The sequence below is a fragment of the Oncorhynchus mykiss genome, chromosome 7, assembly GCF_013265735.2.
Source record: "Oncorhynchus mykiss isolate Arlee chromosome 7, USDA_OmykA_1.1, whole genome shotgun sequence".
NCBI classification, from domain to species: domain Eukaryota; kingdom Metazoa; phylum Chordata; class Actinopteri; order Salmoniformes; family Salmonidae; genus Oncorhynchus; species Oncorhynchus mykiss.
This window is the reverse complement of record NC_048571.1, coordinates 79,694,796-79,714,951: the sequence shown is the minus strand read 5'-3', so window position 1 is coordinate 79,714,951 and position 20,156 is coordinate 79,694,796. Positions and strand designations below refer to the sequence as shown.

The 20,156-nt window shown below is 43.1% G+C and overlaps 1 protein-coding gene across 1 annotated transcript in view; it reads left to right on the top strand.

The window, feature by feature from the left end:
* The window catches only part of LOC110529040 (solute carrier family 12 member 5-like), a 266,968-nt gene that overhangs the window by 9,353 nt on the left and 237,459 nt on the right, over positions 1-20,156 (top strand). The window lies entirely within an intron of this gene.

Below are 20,156 nucleotides of genomic sequence, written 5' to 3'. Positions count from 1 at the left end.
CCATTGTGGAACAGACTGGTGCTCATTAGACTGGACTGTTGTTCCATTGTGGAACAGACTGGTGCTGATTAGACTGGACTGTTGTTCCATTGTGGAACAGACTGGTGCTGATTAGACTGGACTGTTGTTCCATTGTGGAACAGACTGGTGCTCATTAGACTGGACTGTTGTTCCATTGTGGAACAGACTGGTGCTCATTAGACTGGACTGTTGTTCCATTGTGGAACAGACTGGTGCTGATTAGACTGGACTGTTGTTCCATTGTGGAACAGACTGGTGCTCATTAGACTGGACTGTTGTTCCATTGTGGAACAGACTGGTGCTGATTAGACTGGACTGTTGTTCCATTGTGGAACAGACTGGTGCTGATTAGACTGGACTGTTGTTCCATTGTGGAACAGACTGGTGCTGATTAGACTGGACTGTTTGTTCCATTGTGGAACAGACTGGTGCTGATTAGACTGGACTGTTGTTCCATTGTGGAACAGACTGGTGCTGATTAGACTGGACTGTTTGTTCCATTGTGGAACAGACTGGTGCTGATTAGACTGGACTGTTGTTCCATTGTGGAACAGACTGGTGCTGATTAGACTGGACTGTTTGTTCCATTGTGGAACAGACTGGTGCTGATTAGACTGGACTGTTGTTCCATTGTGGAACAGACTGGTGCTGATTAGACTGGACTGTTGTTCCATTGTGGAACAGACTGGTGCTGATTAGACTGGACTGTTGTTCCATTGTGGAACAGACTGGTGCTGATTAGACTGGACTGTTTGTTCCATTGTGGAACAGACTGGTGCTGATTAGACTGGACTGTTGTTCCATTGTGGAACAGACTGGTGCTGATTAGACTGGACTGTTTGTTCCATTGTGGAACAGACTGGTGCTGATTAGACTGGACTGTTGTTCCATTGTGGAACAGACTGGTGCTGATTAGACTGGACTGTTTGTTCCATTGTGGAACAGACTGGTGCTGATTAGACTGGACTGTTGTTCCATTGTGGAACAGACTGGTTCTGATTAGACTGGACTGTTGTTCCATTGTGGAACAGACTGGTGCTGATTAGACTGGACTGTTGTTCCATTGTGGAACAGACTGGTGCTGATTAGACTGGACTGTCTCTCCCGTTGTGGAACAGACTGGTGCTGATTAGACTGGACTGTTTGTTCCATTGTGGAACAGACTGGTGCTGATTAGACTGGACTGTTGTTCCATTGTGGAACAGACTGGTGCTGATTAGACTGGACTGTTTGTTCCATTGTGGAACAGACTGGTGCTGATTAGACTGGACTGTTGTTCCATTGTGGAACAGACTGGTGCTGATTAGACTGGACTGTTGTTCCATTGTGGAACAGACTGGTGCTGATTAGACTGGACTGTTTGTTCCATTGTGGAACAGACTGGTGCTGATTAGACTGGACTGTTGTTCCATTGTGGAACAGACTGGTGCTGATTAGACTGGACTGTTGTTCCATTGTGGAACAGACTGGTGCTGATTAGACTGGACTGTTGTTCCATTGTGGAACAGACTGGTGCTGATTAGACTGGACTGTTGTTCCATTGTGGAACAGACTGGTGCTGATTAGACTGGACTGTTGTTCCATTGTGGAACAGACTGGTGCTGATTAGACTGGACTGTTGTTCCATTGTGGAACAGACTGGTGCTGATTAGACTGGACTGTTGTTCCATTGTGGAACAGACTGGTGCTGATTAGACTGGACTGTTGTTCCATTGTGGAACAGACTGGTGCTGATTAGACTGGACTGTTGTTCCATTGTGGAACAGACTGGTGCTGATTAGACTGGACTGTTGTTCCATTGTGGAACAGACTGGTGCTGATTAGACTGGACTGTTGTTCCATTGTGGAACAGACTGGTGCTGATTAGACTGGACTGTTGTTCCATTGTGGAACAGACTGGTGCTCATTAGACTGGACTGTTGTTCCATTGTGGAACAGACTGGTGCTGATTAGACTGGACTGAATAATACACTTCCTGTGTGGTTGTAAACGCTGATATCCTTCTAACGGCCGTGCTCAGCCCTCTATCGCTCAGTGACAACAGTAATAATGTTCATTCTCTCAGTCGCATTGATTTGCACCTGTGAATGCATTAGTAAGTCAATGTTGAGGTAAGCTTAGCAGTGACTTGGGCCTAAAGGACCGTTGTCTCTGGAGTGCAATATTCTCTATTTTTTTCCCCTCCATTTATTATCTGTGTGGCTGAGTGGCTGTAAATCACATTTCTTTGGCTAACCATTGTTATCTTCCAGGTTATGTCGTTTATCTGCGGCTTTCCAGTGATTTCATCTCAACACATTGGCAATGATATGACACGGCTACAATACAGAGGGTACAAAATATACTTATTCAGATCAATGTCATATTAGATTGATTCAAATTTGATAAACAATGCATTCGGAAACTATTCAGACCCCTCCACTTTTTATACATTTTGTTGTGTTACAGCCTTATTCTAATTTTTTTTTATTTTATTATAGTACTTCAATCTACACAAGATACCCCATAATAACAAAGCAAAAACTGTTTTTTAGACATTTTTGCAAATTATTATGATTTTTTTTAAATACAGAAATATCACATTTATATAGGTATTCAGACCCTTTACTCAGTACTTTGTTGAAGCACCTTTGGCAGCGATTACAGCCTTGAGTCTTCTTGGGTATGACGACACAAGCTTGGAACACCTGTATTTGGGGACTTTCTCCCATTGTTCTCTGCAGATCCTCTCAAGCTCTGTCATCGGGGTGACAGGGTATCCTAGTGGTTAGAGCGTTGGACTAGTAACCGAAAGGTTGCAAGTTCAAATCCCTGAGCTGTCGTTCTGCCCCTGAACAGGCAGTTAACCCACTGTTCCTAGGCCGTCATTGAAAATAAGAATTTGAATTTGTTCTTAACTGATTTGCCTAGTTAAATAAAGGTAAAAAAAATGTTGGATGGGAAGCGTTGCTGCACCACTATCTTCAGGTCTCTCCAGAGATGTTTGATCGGGTTAAAATCAGAGATCTGGCTGGGCCACTCAACATTAATAGACTTGCCCCGAGGCCACTCCTGCTTTGTCTTGGCTGTGTGCTGAGGGTCATTGTTGGAAGGTGAACCTTTGCCCCAATCAAATCAAATTGTATTTGTCAAATTTTACAGTAGCTATTACAGTGAAATAATACCACACTACTGTTTGAGGAGAGTGCACAATTATGAACTTAAATGTTTGAATAAACCAATTAGGCACATTTTGAAAGTATTGATACATTTTGAACAAATATGCAAAGGTTCATTGGATCAGTCATTGCACACACATTTTGCCTCCATCTAGTGGCCAAATTCTAAATTGTGCCTGGGCTGGAATAATACATTATTGCCTTTCTCTTGCATTTCAAATATGATGGTACAAAAAAGAATGCATGTTTTTTTCTTCGTATTATCTTTTACAAGATTTAATATGTTATATTATCCTACATTAATTTCACATTTCCACAAACTTCAAAGTGTTTCCTTTCATATGGTATCAAGAATATGCATATCCTTTAACAGTAGCGAGGCTATATACAGGGGTTACCGGTACAGAGTCAATGTGCGAGGGCACAGGTTAGTCTAGGTAATTGAGGTAATATGTACATGAAGGTAGAGGTAAAGTGACTATGCTTATGTAACCAATGTGAAATGGCTAGCTAGTTAGCGGGATGCACGCTAATAGCATTTCAAACGGTGATGTCACTCGCTCTGAGACCTTGAAGTAGTTGTTCCCCTTGCTCTGCAAGGGCCGTGGCTTTTGTGGAGCGATTGGTAACGATGCTTCGTGGGTGTCAGTTGTTGATATGTGCAGAGGGTCCCTGGTTCGAGGCGAGGAGAGGGACGGAAGCTATACGGTTACACTTAGATAATAAATAGAGAGTAGCAGCAGCATACAAATGGTGGTGGGGGGGCAATGCAAATAGTCTGGGAAGCCATTTGATTAGCTGTTCAGAAGTTATGGCTTGGGGTTAAAAGTTGTTAACAAGCCTTTTGGACCTTGACTTGGTGCTCCGGTATCGCTTGCCGTGCGGTAGCACAGAGGACTGTCCATGACTAGGGTGGCTGGAGTCTTTGGCTGGAGTCATTTTTAAGGCCTTCCTCTGACACCGCCTGGTATAGAGGTCCAGGATGGCAGGAAGCTTGGCCCCAGTGATGTACTGGGCTGTACGCACTACCCTCTGTAGTGCCTTGCGGTCGGAGGCTGAGCAGTTGCCATACCAGGCGGTGATGCAACCAATCAGGATGCCCTCGATGGTGAGGATGTAGAACGTTTTGAGGATCGGATGAAGCATGCCAAATCTTTTCAGACTCCGAAGGGGGGAATAGGCGCTGTGGTGCCCTCTTCACGACTGTCTTGGTGTGTTTAGACCATCATAGTTTGTTGGTGATGTGGACACCAAGGAACTTGAAGCACTCAATCTGCTCCACTACTGCCCCATCAAAGAGAATAGGAGCATGCTCAGCCCTCCTTTTCCTGTAGTCCATGATCATCTCCTTTGTCTTGATCACGTTGAGTGAGAGGTTGTTATCCTGGCACTACACCACTCTCATTGTTGTTGGTGATCAGACCTACCACTGGGGGCTGCCCGTCAGGAAGTCCAGGATCCTGTTGCAGAGGAAGGTGTTCAGTCCCAGGGTTCTTAGCTTAGTGATGAAAAATGGCGTCGGCAGAGAGGGCAGCCGAGCTTCTAGCCCGTAGGCAACTTTATTTCCTACGTTATTAGGCCAGAAAATGTTTTGCGTTATTAGATACAGCCGGGAAGAACTTTTGGATATCAGAGCGGTGGTAACTCACCAGAATTACCAGCATTACGACCAGGAATGCCCACAGTGACTAAAACCTTCCCTAACCAGAAACTGTGGATAGATGGCAACATTCGCATAAAACTGAAAGAGCGAACCACCGTATTTAACCCTGGTAAGGTTACTGGGAATATGTTAGAATACAAACCGTGTAGTTATTCCCTCTGTAAGGCAATCAAACAGGAAAAATGTTAGTATAGAGACAAAATGGAGTCGCAATTCAACGCCTCAGACACGAGACGTTTGTGGCAGGTTCTACAGACAATTACGGACTACAAAAGCAAAACCAGTCACGTCGCGGACACCGACATCTTGCTTCTGGACAGGCTAAACACTTTCTTTGTCTGCTTTGAAGACAACACAGTGCCACCGACAAGGCCTGCTTACCAGGGACTGTGGGCTCTCCTTCTCTGTAGGCAATGTGAGTAAGACATTTAAGCGTGTTAACCCTTCGCAAGGCTGCCAGCCCAGATGGCAAATCTAGTCGTGTCCTCAGAGCATGCGCAGACCAGCTGGCTGGTGTGTTTACTTATATTCAGTCTCTCCCAGTCTGCTGTCCCCACTTGCTTCAAGATGTCCACCATTGTTCCTGTACCCAAGAAAGCAAAGGTTACTGAACTAAATGACTATCGCCCCATAACTCACTTCTGTCATCATGAAGTGCTTTGAGAGGCTAGTTAAGGATCATATCACCTCTACATTACCTGACACCCTAGACCCACTTCAATTTGCTTACCGCCCAAATAGATCCACAGACGATGCAATCGCCATCGCACTGCACACATTGTCCCATTTGAACAAGATAAATACCTATGTAAGAATGCTGTTCATTGACTATAGCTCAGCATTCAACACCATAGTACCCTTCAAGCTCATCATTTAGCTCGAGGCCCTGGGTCTGTACCCCGCCCTGTGCAACTGGGTCCTGGACTTCCTGACAGGCCGCCCTCAGGTGGTGATGGTAGGAAACAACACTGGGGCCCACAAGGGTGCATGCCCAGCCCCCTCCTGTACTCCCTGTTCACCCATGACTGCATGGCCATGCACACCTCCAACTCAATCATCCAGTTTGCAGAGGACACAACAGCAGTAGGCTTGATTACCATCAATGACAAGAAAGCCTACAGAGAGGAGGTGAGGGCTCTGGCAGTGTGGTTTCAGGAAAATAACCTCTCACTCAACGTCAACAAAACAAAGGAGATGATCATGGACTTCAGGAAACAGCAGAGGGATCACCCCCCCTATTCACATCGATGAGATCACAGTGGAGAAGGTGAAAAGCTTGAAGTTTCTCGTACACATCACTGACAAACTGAAATGGTCCACCCACACTGACCGTGTGGTGAAGAATAGCGCCTCTTCAACCTCAGGAGGCTGAGAAATTTGGCTTGGCACATAAAACCCTCACAAAATGTTACAGATGCACAATTGAGAGCATCCTGTTGGGGTGTATCACCGTCTGGTACGGCAACTGCACCGCCCGCAACCGCAGGGCACTCCAGAGGGTGGTGCGGTCTGCCCAACGCATCACCGAGGGAAACTACTTGCCTTCCAGACCACCTACAGCACCCAATGTCACAGGAAGGCCAAAAAGATCATCAAGGACAACAACAAGCCGCGCCACTACCTGTTCACCCTGTTATCATCCAGAAGGTGAGGTCAGTACAGGTGCATCAAAGCTGGGAACGAGAGACTGGAAAAACAGCTATCTTAAGGCCATCAGACTGTTAAATAGCCATAACTAGCAAATTAGAGGCTGCTGCCTATATACATAGACTTGAAATCACTGGCCACTTTAATAAATGGAACACTAGTCACTTGAATAATGTTTACATTTTTTATTAGTCATCTCATATGCATATAGTATATTCTATTTTACTGTATCTTAGTCTATGCCACTCTGACATTGTTCGTCCATATACGATTCAATCTTAGTCCTGTATTGATGCTTTGCCTGTTTGATGGTTCGTCAGAGGGCATAGCGGGATTTCTTATAAGCGGCAGCTCTACCATTTAGCTCAGTGTGGATGTTGCCTGTAATCCATGGCTTCGGGTATGTACATACAATCACCTTGGGGACAATGTCATCGATGCACTTATTGATGAAGCCATTGACTGATGTGGTGTACTCCTCAATGCCATCGGAAGAATCACAGAGCATATTCCAGTCAGTGCTAGGAAAACAGTCCTGTAGCTTAGCATCTGCATCTGCATCATCTGACCATTGGTACTTCCTGCTTTAGTTTTTGCTTGTAAGCAGGAATCAGGAGGATAGGGTTATGTTCAGATTTGCCAAATGGTAGGCGAGGGAGAGAGCTTTATAGGCGTCTCTGTGTGTAGAGTAAAGGTGGTCTAAAGATTTTTTTCCTCTGGTTGCACATGCCGGTAGAAATGAGGTAAAATGCATTAAAGTCCCCGGCCACTAGGAGAGCCGCCTCTGAATGAGCATTTTCTTGTTTGCTTATGGCTTTATGCAGCTTGTTGAGTGCAGTCTTAGTGCCAGCATTGGTTTGTGGTGGTAAATGGACAGCTACAAAAAAATATAGATGAAAACTCTCCTGGTAAATAGAGTGGTCTACAGCTTACCATGAGAAACTCTACCTCGGGCGAGCAAAACTTTGAGACTTCCTTAATATTAGATTTTGTGAAACAACTGTTATTTGCAAATAGACACAGACCTCTACCCCTTGTCTCACCGGAGGCAGCTGTTCTATCTTGCTGATGCATTGAAAACCCACCCAGCTGTATGTTATCCATGTCGTCGTTCAGCCACGACTCGTTGAAACATAAGATATTACAGGTGAGTAATTGCTGTCCTGACATCCAGAAGCTCTTTTCGGTCATAAGAGATGGTGGCAGAAACATTATGTACAAAATAAGTTACAAATAACGTGAAAAACACACACAATAGCACAATTCGTTAGGAGCCATCTCCTCCGGTGCCATTAGTCTGAGGTCCTGAGCGCTCTGGAGCAGGTTTTCATCAAGGATCTCTCTGTACTTTGTTCCGTTAATCTTTCCCTCGATCCTGAATAGTCTCCCAGTCCCTGCCACTGAAAAACATTGTTTTTTGCTCTGACATGCACTGTCAACTGTTGGACCTTTATATAGACAGGTGTGTGCCTTTCCAAATCATGTCCAATCAATTGAATTGACCACAGGTGGACTCCAATCAAGTTGTCGAAACATCTCAAGGATGATCAATGGAAACAGGATGCACCTGAGCTCAATTTCGAGTCTCATAGCAAAGGGTCTGAATACTTATGTAAATAAGGTATTTCTGTTTTTATTTGTAATAAATTTGCAAACATTTCTAAAAACCCTGCTTTCGCTTTGTCAATTAAGGGGTATTGTGTGTGGATTGATAAGGGGAAAAAACATACATACAACACACATACATTTTTGAATAAGGCTGTTACGTAACAAAATGTATAAAAGTGAAGGGGTCTGGATACTTTCCCGGATGCACTGTAACTGAATATAAATTGACGCTATTCCACAGTCTCTGCTCAGTAATCCCCCTATTTCCTGGATTAAACCACCAGAGAGGGGTAGAAAAATGAAGTGGGAATTAACCTCACAAATTGTAGTCTGTTTTAAGGTCCTTGCAGGGAATAAAACTCAAGGAAGAACAAGCTACAATAAAGACAAAGTGTGGAAACTTAACTTAAAAGGATAGTTCACCTAAATCAATCACACGTCCTTACCTTCACATTAGTGTATGGACCAGGAGAGATTGGCACATGGTATACGTATTAAATGTAGAGTTCACATATTAACACCACCTTTCACATGTGAAGAGAATAATATGTTGTTTTCACCTCACATGGGAATTGCAGTTTCACTTGTGAAATTTGCAGTTTCACATGTTAAAAATGTTCACGTGAGAATCTGATAAGCAGTTTCACACGTGAACAACTTTCACATGTGCAATTGGATTTTCACATGTAAAAAAAACATTCACATGTGAAAATCACATTTGTCGTTTCATATATTTTTTAAACTCCACCTTCAGATATGACTTTCACATGTGTAATTGCAAGTTCAAATGTGAAAATCATATTTGATTTGCAGTTTCACATCTAAGAAAACTCCACATTTACTCCAATGTTTTTAACAAAGTAAATGTAAACAAACACTGTATTGCCTCAACATGGTTAAAACTATAATTTTTATATAATGGATGGTCAGTCCTTGCATCCATAGCGTAATCTATGGGTTTGAGAGTGGTTGCATTTCTCCAGCCCCATCCCTCAACTTTTTACTGAAACTGGGGTGGGGAGAAAACTTGTTTTAAATAAGGATTGGTGCTTTAAACACATTTAATAAAATAATAGTATTATTATATGGTGCAATCCTCTAGTGAGTGAGTTACTTTTGTGCATTAATATCAAGCAAAACTTCTGAACGTGAGAACAACATTTTTAGCATTGCAAACAAAAATAATGATCTTGAAAGCAAGACATAAGTATTGATAGCAAAATAAAATATTGCAAGGAAATAATTGTTAAATACGAGAGCAAATTTCATTGTAAATGTTTGGAAAAACATAGTGGAAGTGGTGAAAAATAATCATGAGGGAGAAATGCGTGAAAAATATATACATATGAAACTTGTGTTTTTCACGTGACTATTTAATGTTGGATCTAGAATCAGGTCCTTTCCATTTTATAATCTGATTCATTAGGATCTGAAAGACTCAACTGATCCTAGGGCTCTGGTTCTATGTTAAAACAGCAGGGGGCAGTATTGCTCTTCATCTCTGCTTCACATTAGTGAATCATGAAGGTGTGTGTGTGTGTGTGTGTGTGTGTGTGTGTGTGTGTGTGTGTGTGTGGGGGGGGGGGGGGAGGGAGGGAGATGCAGACATACATGTGTTCAGGTTACACGTGTGTGGTGTTGGGGTAGGGGGGGGTTGTGTGATGTCCCTTTGCATTAGTGTGGGTTTGAGTTTCATGCATGTGCTTGAGGTTGTGAATGTATGTGCATGTGTGTCTCGGGTGGCAGCGGAAAATATATATATACAGCCGGACGGAGACATGCAATCATTTAGTAAAACCCTCGTATCCTGGTTATATAACGATGTCTGCACAAAGAAAGGGGGAACGGGGGGATTGGTAGAAAGAGAAGATGACAAAATCCCACTCACAAGAAAGCCATAGAGAAGACCTCTGTGTAGTTTTAACACAGACACGCCAGATGGTGAGAGAACATTGTGGCACTTGACTGAGCTATAATATATATATATAAAAAACTGTTTCTCCCTTTAGATTGCTGATCTATTATAATACATATATTATAAGGCTCAAATAAGACATTAGTGATACGTTTTGATTAAGCCTGACTGGGCTATATGTCTACGTCAGCTTAGACAACCATTGGAATAGAGATTATTACCCTTGTACCCTTGTACATTCAAGTATAGTGGTACGTCCTATCTGTCATCACCACCAATAGGTATCTGGGGTTATGATCATATCTGTCATCACCACCAATAGGTAGCAGAGGTTATGATCCTATCTGTCATCACCAATAGGTATCAGAGGTTATGATCCTATCTGTCATCACCAATAGGTATCAGAGGTTATGATCCTATCATCACAACCAATAGGTATCAAAGGTTATGATCCTATCTGTCATCACCAATAGGTAGCAGAGGTTATGATCCTATCTGTCATCACCAATAGGTATCAGAGGTTATGATCCTATCTGTCATCACCAATAGGTATCAGAGGTTATGATCCTATCATCACCACCAATAGGTATCAGAGGTTATGATCCTATCTGTCATCACCACCAATAGGTATCAGAGGTTATGATCCTATCATCACCACCAATAGGTATCAGAGGTTATGATCCTATCTGTCATCACCACCAATAGGTATCAGAGGTTATGATCCTATCTGTCATCACCAATAGGTAGCAGAGGTTATGATCCTATCTGTCATCACCAATAGGTATCAGAGGTTATGATCCTATCTGTCATCACCAATAGGTATCAGAGGTTATGATCCTATCATCACCACCAATAGGTATCAGAGGTTATGATCTTATCTGTCATCACCACCAATAGGTATCAGAGGTTATGATCTTATCTGTCATCACCACCAATAGGTATCAGAGGTTATGATCCTATCTGTCATCACCAATAGGTATCAGAGGTTATGATCCTGTCTGTCATCACCAATAGGTATTAGAGGTTATGATCCTATCTGTCATCACCAATAGGTATCAGAAGTTATGATCCTATCATCACCACCAATAGGTATCAGAGGTTAGGATCATAACCTCTGATACCTATTGGCAGTGATGAAAGATAAGATCATATCTGTCATCACCAATAGGTATCAGAGGTTATGATCTTATCTGTCATCACCACTTTGAGTCTGGGCACTGTTTCTCCACACTACTGGAGGAGAAATTATTTTGGCTTTGACCCAAATGGCAGGCTATTCCCTATATAGTGCACTACTTGTGACCATATGGGCCCTGGTAGTGCATTAAATAGGGAATAACGTACCATTTGGGACAGATGCTGAGATTCAGTGAGGTGAACTCGCAGACTGAATTGGGCTGTGATGTGTGACTCCCTGCACCCTCCTTCCCCTTCTACCCAGTCTGAATTAGGAGCCTTAGCTCATGAGAAATCACTTGACAAACCAATGCCACTTCACACAAAAAGCAAGTGAAAAGACAGACAAGGGTAAACTGAGATGAAAAGAAAACAATCGCTCAAGACTGGGGCCATGGAGCCTCTCTGTTGTTGCAGCAAGACGTCTCAAATGGTAATGTAGGACAACAGCAGCAGGAATCGATTTGAATAATAACAACAGTCATCACAACTTTTATCCATAATTTAGCGATTCGAATCATGAGGGAGAGAATAATGTTGTCACTTTTCTTTGCTCCATTCATTCCCAGTGAAGAAGACTACTTCTGTGGTGGAGCTCTCCCTTGTCTTCTGTGGTGGAGCTCTCCCTTGTCTTCTGTGGTGGAGCTCTCCCTTGTCTTCTGTGGTGGAGCTCTCCCTTGTCTTCTGTGGTGGAGCTCTCCCTTGTCTTCTGTGGTGGAGCTCTCCCTTGTCTTCTGTGGTGGAGCTCTCCCTTGTCTTCTGTGGTGGAGCTCTCCCTTGTCTTCTGTGGTGGAGCTCTCCCTTGTCTTCTGTGGTGGAGCTCTCCCTTGTCTTCTGTGGTGGAGCGCTCCCTTGTCTTCTGTGGTGGAGCTCTCCCTTGTCTTCTGCGGTCGAGCTCTGCCTTTTTTGGTCGGAGATTGTTGTGCGTTTTCACTGCTCCCTGCTCAATGTGTTACATTTAGTTTCATCATGCGGTATCAGACCTATTGGTGGGACAATAAAGTACCACCCACCCCCTCACCCACACAGACACACGCGCACACACACGCACACACACAAACTGCAAAAGTCTAAGTTCGGTCACTACTTCCCCAATATCAGATGGAGCTGTTGTCTCCTGTCAACCTACTGACCGTGATGCTTCTAGAGAGAGGCTACTGATCCTTCTAGAGAGAGGCTACTGATCCTTCTAGAGAGGCTACTGATCCTTCTAGAGAGGCTACTGATCCTTCTAGAGAGGCTACTGATCCTGCTAGAGGAGGCTACTAATCCTTCTAGAGGGAGGCTACTAATCCTTCTAGGGGGAGGCTACTAATCCTTCTAGGGGGAGGCTACTAATCCTTCTAGGGGGAGGCTACTAATCCTTCTAGGGGGAGGCTACTAATCCTTCTAGGGGGAGGCTACTAATCCTTCTAGGGGGAGGCTACTAATCCTTCTAGGGGGAGGCTACTAATCCTTCTAGAGAGAGGCTACTAATCCTTCTACAGGGAGGCTACTAATCCTTCTAGAGAGAGGCTACTAATCCTTCTACGGAGAGGCTACTAATCCTTCTAGAGAGAGGCTACTAATTCTTCTAGGGGGAGGCTACTAATCCTTCTAGGGGGAGGCTACTAATCCTTCTAGGGGGAGGCTACTAATCCTTCTAGAGGGAGGCTACTAATCCTTCTAGGGGGAGGCTACTAATCCTTCTAGGGGGAGGCTACTAATCCTTCTAGGGGGAGGCTACTAATCCTTCTAGAGAGAGACTACCAGTTTGAAGAGAAGCTTGATAGTGAAATGGTGGTTATTAGTTTGAAGAGAAGATTGACGGTGAAATGGTGGTTATTAGTTTGAAGAGAAGCTTGACGGTGAAATGGTGGTTATTAGTTTGAAGAGAAGCTTGACGGTGAAATGGTGGTTATTAGTTTGAAGAGAAGCTTGAAGGTGAAATGGTGGTTATTAGTTTGAAGAGAAGCTTGACGGTGAAATGGTGGTTATTAGTTTGAAGAGAAGCTTGAAGGTGAAATGGTGGTTATTAGTTTGAAGAGAAGCTTGACGGTGAAATGGTGGTTATTAGTTTGAAGAGAAGCTTGAAGATGAAATGGTGGTTATTAGTTTGAAGAGAAGCTTGACGGTGAAATGGTGGTTATTAGTTTGAAAAGAAGATTGACGGTGAAATGGTGGTTATTAGTTTGAAGAGAAGCTTGACGGTGAAATGGTGGTTATTAGTTTGAAGAGAAGCTTGACAGTGAAATGGTGGTTATTAGTTTGAAGAGAAGCTTGAAGGTGAAATGGTGGTTATTAGTTTGAAGAGAAGCTTGAAGGTGAAATGGTGGTTATTAGTTTGAAGAGAAGCTTGACGGTGAAATGGTGGTTATTAGTTTGAAGGGAAGCTTGACGGTGAAATGGTGGTTATTAGTTTGAAGAGAAGCTTGAAGGTGAAATGGTGGTTATTAGTTTGAAGAGAAGCTTGAAGGTGAAATGGTGGTTAATAGTTTGAAGAGAAGCTTGACGATGAAATTGTGGTTATTAGTTTGAAGAGAAGCTTGACGGTGAAATGGTGGTTATTAGTTTGAAGAGAAGATTGAAATGGTGGTTATTAGTTTGAAGAGAAGATTGACGGTGAAATGGTGGTTATTAGTTTAAGAGAAGCTTGACGGTGAAATAGTGGTTATTAGTTTGGAGAAGCTTGACGGTGAAATGGTGGTTATTAGTTTGAAGAGAAGATTGACGGTGAAATGGTGGTTATTAGTTTGAAGAGAAGCTTGAGGGTGAAATGGTGGTTAATAGTTTGAAGAGAAGATTGGCGGTGAAATGGTGGTTATTAGTTTGAAGAGAAGCTTGACGGTGAAATGGTGGTTATTAGTTTGAAGAGAAGCTTGACGGTGAAATGGTGGTTATTAGTTTGAAGAGAAGCTTGACAGTGAAATGGTGGTTATTAGTTTGAAGAGAAGCTTGACGGTGAAATGGTGGTTATTAGTTTGAAGAGAAGCTTGACAGTGAAATGGTGGTTATTAGTTTGAAGAGAAGCTTGACGGTGAAATGGTGGTTATTAGTTTGAAGAGAAGCTTGACAGTGAAATGGTGGTTATTAGTTTGAAGAGAAGCTTGAAGGTGAAATGGTGGTTATTAGTTTGAAGAGAAGCTTGAAGGTGAAATGGTGGTTATTAGTTTGAAGAGAAGCTTGACGGTGAAATGGTGGTTATTAGTTTGAAGAGAAGCTTGACGGTGAAATGGTGGTTATTAGTTTGAAGAGAAGCTTGAAGGTGAAATGGTGGTTATTAGTTTGAAGAGAAGCTTGAAGGTGAAATGGTGGTTAATAGTTTGAAGAGAAGCTTGACGGTGAAATGGTGGTTATTAGTTTGAAGAGAAGCTTGACGGTGAAATGGTGGTTATTAGTTTGAAGATAAGATTGAAATGGTGGTTATTAGTTTGAAGAGAAGATTGACGGTGAAATGGTGGTTATTAGTTTAAGAGAAGCTTGAGGGTGAAATGGTGGTTATTAGTTTAAGAGAAGCTTGACGGTGAAATGGTGGTTATTAGTTTGAAGAGAAGATTGAGGGTGAAATGGTGGTTATTAGTTTGAAGAGAAGATTGACGGTGAAATGGTGGTTATTAGTTTAAGAGAAGCTTGAGGGTGAAATGGTGGTTATTAGTTTGAAGAGAAGATTGATGGTGAAATGGTGGTTATTAGTTTGAAGAGAAGCTTGAGGGTGAAATGGTGGTTATTAGTTTGAAGAGAAGATTGAGGGTGAAATGGTGGTTATTAGTTTGAAGAGAAGATTGACGGTGAAATGGTGGTTATTAGTTTGAAGAGAAGATTGACGGTGAAATGGTGGTTATTAGTTTGAAGAGAAGCTTGAGGGTGAAATGGTGGTTATTAGTTTGAAGAGAAGCTTGACGGTGAAATGGTGGTTATTAGTTTGAAGAGAAGATTGAGGGTGAAATGGTGGTTATTAGTTTGAAGAGAAGCTTGAGGGTGAAATGGTGGTTATTAGTTTGAAGAGAAGCTTGACGGTGAAATGGTGGTTATTAGTTTGAAGAGAAGCTTGACGGTGAAATGGTGGTTATTAGTTTGAAGAGAAGTTTGACGGTGAAATGGTGGTTATTAGTTTGAAGAGAAGCTTGACGGTGAAATGGTGGTTATTAGTTTGAAGAGAAGCTTGACAGTGAAATGGTGGTTATTAGTTTGAAGAGAAGCTTGAAGGTGAAATGGTGGTTATTAGTTTGAAGAGAAGCTTTACGGTGAAATGGTGGTTATTAGTTTGAAGAGAAGCTTGACGGTGAAATGGTGGTTATTAGTTTGAAGAGAAGCTTGACAGTGAAATGGTGGTTATTAGTTTGAAGAGAAGCTTGACGGTGAAATGGTGGTTATTAGTTTGAAGAGAAGCTTGACAGTGAAATGGTGGTTATTAGTTTGAAGAGAAGCTTGAAGGTGAAATGGTGGTTATTAGTTTGAAGAGAAGCTTGAAGTTGAAATGGTGGTTATTAGTTTGAAGAGAAGCTTGAAGGTGAAATGGTGGTTATTAGTTTGAAGAGAAGCTTTACGGTGAAATGGTGGTTATTAGTTTGAAGAGAAGCTTGACGGTGAAATGGTGGTTATTAGTTTGAAGAGAAGCTTGACGGTGAAATGGTGGTTATTAGTTTGAAGAGAAGCTTGAAGGTGAAATGGTGGTTATTAGTTTGAAGAGAAGCTTGAAGGTGAAATGGTGGTTAATAGTTTGAAGAGAAGCTTGACGGTGAAATGGTGGTTATTAGTTTGAAGAGAAGCTTGACGGTGAAATGGTGGTTATTAGTTTGAAGAGAAGATTGAAATGGTGGTTATTAGTTTGAAGAGATGATTGACGGTGAAATGGTGGTTATTAGTTTAAGAGAAGCTTGACGGTGAAATGGTGGTTATTAGTTTGGAGAAGCTTGACGGTGAAATGGTGGTTATTAGTTTAAGAGAAGCTTGAGGGTGAAATGGTGGTTATTAGTTTAAGAGAAGCTTGACAGTGAAATGGTGGTTATTAGTTTGAAGAGAAGATTGAGGGTGAAATGGTGGTTATTAGTTTGAAGAGAAGATTGACGGTGAAATGGTGGTTATTAGTTTAAGAGAAGCTTGAGGGTGAAATGGTGGTTATTAGTTTGAAGAGAAGATTGACGGTGAAATGGTGGTTATTAGTTTGAAGAGAAGCTTGAGGGTGAAATGGTGGTTATTCGTTTGAAGAGAAGATTGAGGGTGAAATGGTGGTTATTAGTTTGAAGAGAAGATTGACAGTGAAATGGTGGTTATTAGTTTGAAGAGAAGCTTGAGGGTGAAATGGTGGTTATTAGTTTGAAGAGAAGATTGAGGGTGAAATGGTTGTCATTAGTTTAAGAGAAGCTTGAGGGTGAAATGGTGGTTATTAGTTTGGAGAAGCTTGACGGTGAAATGGTTGTTATTAGTTTAAGAGAAGCTTGAGGGTGAAATGGTGGTTATTAGTTTAAGAGAAGCTTGAGAGTGAAATGGTGGTTGTTAGTTTGAAGAGAAGCTTGAGGGTGAAATGGTGGTTATTAGTTTGAAGAGAAGATTGACGGTGAAATGGTGGTTATTAGTTTAAGAGAAGCTTGACGGTGAAATGGTGGTTATTAGTTTGGAGAAGCTTGACGGTGAAATGGTTGTTATTAGTGTAAGAGAAGCTTGACGGTGAAATGGTTGTTATTAGTTTAAGAGAAGCTTGAGAGTGAAATGGTGGTTATTAGTTTGAAGAGAAGCTTGAGAGTGAAATGGTGGTTATTAGTTTGAAGAGAAGCTTGAGGGTGAAATGGTGGTTATTAGTTTGAAGAGAAGATTGAGGGTGAAATGGTGGTTATTAGTTTGAAGAGAGGCTTGAGGGTGAAATGGTGGTTATTAGTTTGAAGAGAAGCTTGACGGTGAAATGGTGGTTATTAGTTTGTAAACAGTTCCCTCCCCTCTGGATACACCACTAGTTTCCCATCAAGCATATTGCAGTATACCATATACTTTACATGCTTTGTCAAATCTGTCTTTTAATCATTGAAGCTCTCTCCCATAGGACGTTTTTCCTTTAAACGTTACATTTCATAACTAACTCAAACGTTAAGCCAACGTTAACACTGCATGGGTTAACAGAGGTAGTCAACCAGCATGGTAAAGCATCAGCAGAAAGCGTCGAACCACCTGCAGTTTGTCAACGTGACCCATTGCAGTCCATGGAGTAGAGGGTGGCATGTGGCAAGATTTGGAGAAATGGCTTGTGTGTCCCTGTAGGGCTGGCTCTTCCACAGCCCACTTCCCTCCACCTCCAGCAGGAACATGATCCGTGTGCACAGCGCTGGGTTTACACATTCTCCATCACCATTACTACAGATGCCACAAAGCTGGCGCAATGTCAAAAGGTGAGTGCGGTTGTCTTCTTTACTTTCAGGTCAGTTCTTCCATTCTGCTTAAGACTCCAAAATGTGCTTTTTTTTAAAGTCAGGTTACTAAAATCTAAATGTCGTTCTGCCCCTGTGGATACTGAACAGTGGAGAAGCATAGTAAGGAGTAGGCCATTCTCACGGTATCATTCAGTCTCACTCAAACTGGTAATCATTCATGCCCATCTGGAAAGTGGAATGCATTGCAGCAGGATCTCTGCGTCATAGCACATCATTTCGGTTCTGTGCTCTCTCTCTGGTTCCAGGTGGTTGTCAGGTTTCAGCTCTGTGCTCTCTCTGGTTCCAGGCGGTTGTCAGGTTTCAGCTCTGTGCTCTCTCTCTGGTTCCAGGAGGTTGTCAGGTTTCAGCTCTGTGCTCTCTCTCTCTGGTTCCAGGTGGTTGTCAGGTTTCAGCTCTGTGCTCTCTCTCTGGTTCCAGGTGGTTGTCAGGTTTCAGCTCTGTGCTCTCTCTCTCTCTGGTTCCAGGTGGTTGTCAGGTTTCAGCTCTGTGCTCTCTCTCTCTGGTTCCAGGCGGTTGTCAGGTTTCAGCTCTGTGCTCTCTCTCTGGTTCCAGGTGGTTGTCAGGTTTCAGCTCTGTGCTCTCTCTCTCTGGTTCCAGGCAGTTGTCAGGTTTCATCTCTGTGCTCTCTCTGGTTCCAGGCGGTTGTCAGGTTTCAGCTCTGTGCTCTCTCTGGTTCCAGGTGGTTGTCAGGTTTCAGCTCTGTGCTCTCTCTGGTTCCAGGCGGTTGTCAGGTTTCAGCTCTGTGCTCTCTCTCTCTGGTTCCAGGTGGTTGTCAGGTTTCAGCTCTGTGCTCTCTCTCTCTGGTTCTCTCTGACACGACTACTACTACTACTACAACTACTACTATTATGGACACTATTACTTCTGATAATACTACTGCCACTATTACTACTACTACTACTACTACTACTATTATAGACATTATTACTTCTGATAATACTACTGACACTGCTGCTCCTACTCTGTTTTGTTCTGCCTGCTCTGCTCCCAGTGTGGCACACAGCCCTGGTCTTATCACTCCTCCGGCTCTGTCTGAGGAGAGATCTTCAAGGTCCCCTTTAACCCCAGGGTCATATTCATTGGGGCACACCGTAGCAAAACGTTTTACAACGGAAAACAAACATTTGTGTTTGTTATTGGACACATTTTTTGTTTTTTTGTTGAGTAAATCTGGGCCTAGTGAATGCAACCCAGCATCTACCCCCCATCTCTCCATTACCTTCTCCACCCCTATCCTACACCTGACAAACACTGATTTTCTACACCACTACCCCCCTGACAAACACGACCTTCTCTACCACTACACTGTCTCTGACAAACACCGACCTTCTCTACCACTACCCCCCTGACAAACACCGACCTTCTCTACCACTACACTGTCTCTGACAAACACCGACCTTCTCTACCACTACACTGTCTCTGACAAACACTGAATTTCTCAAACTCTACCCTACCCCCCTGACAAACACTGACCTTCTCCACCACTACACTGTCTCTGACAAACACTGACCTTCTCCACCACTACCCTACCCCCCCTGACAAACACTGACCCTCTCCACCACTACCCTACCTCTGACTAACATTGACCTTCTCTACCACTACCCTACCCCCCCTGACAAACACTGACCTTCTCCACCACTACCCAACCTCTGATTAACATTGCCCTTCTCCACCACTACCCTGCCTCTGACAAACACTGACCTTCTCTACCACTACCCTACCCCCTCTGACTAACATTGACCTTCTCTACCACTACCCTACCCCCCCTGACAAACACTGACCTTCTCCACCACTACCCAACCTCTGACAAACACTGACCTTCTCCACCACTACCCTACCCCCCTGACAAACACTGACCTTCTCCACCACTACCCTACCTCTGACAAACACTGATTTTCTACACCACTATCCTACACCTCCTGACAAACACTGACCTTCTCCACCACTACCCAACCTCTGACAAACACCGACCTTCTCCACCACTACCCTACACCTCCTGACAAACACCGACCTTCTCCACCACTACCATACCCCCCCTGACAAACACCGACCTTCTCCACCACTACCCTACCTCTGACAAGTCTTTATTAAGTCCTCCCCATAGACTATACAGACTCGCTGTTCTTTTGACATATTGTTCTCGACTTTCTTTCCTTTGCTCTGCGTTTGTTTCCGCCAGGTACCTGAGACCGTATGCGCATGTGATGTTAATCCTCCTGCCTAACACGCATCATCGCAAACAGCATTTTCTGTTGTTATATCCCCCTTTTTTCAGCACAGCCGCCATGGGGACCGTTTCACGTTGCTCCAACTGAATATATGGGTGGAAGCAACAGTGCCGGCCGGCTACAGTCTGTTTAATCTGTTAAATGGGGAATGATGGGTGTAAATGACGGTGAGGGATCATATATTATTGGTATGGGCAGCACTGTCATTGTGATTTAAGTTGAGAGGGGATGTGAAATATTTAGAGTTTTAGCCACGAACCCTTTACCCCACCAGCGGAGTGAGCTAAAGCCAGATAGATTTCAAATACATTTTGAACTGTACATTCCTCTCTGACTTCT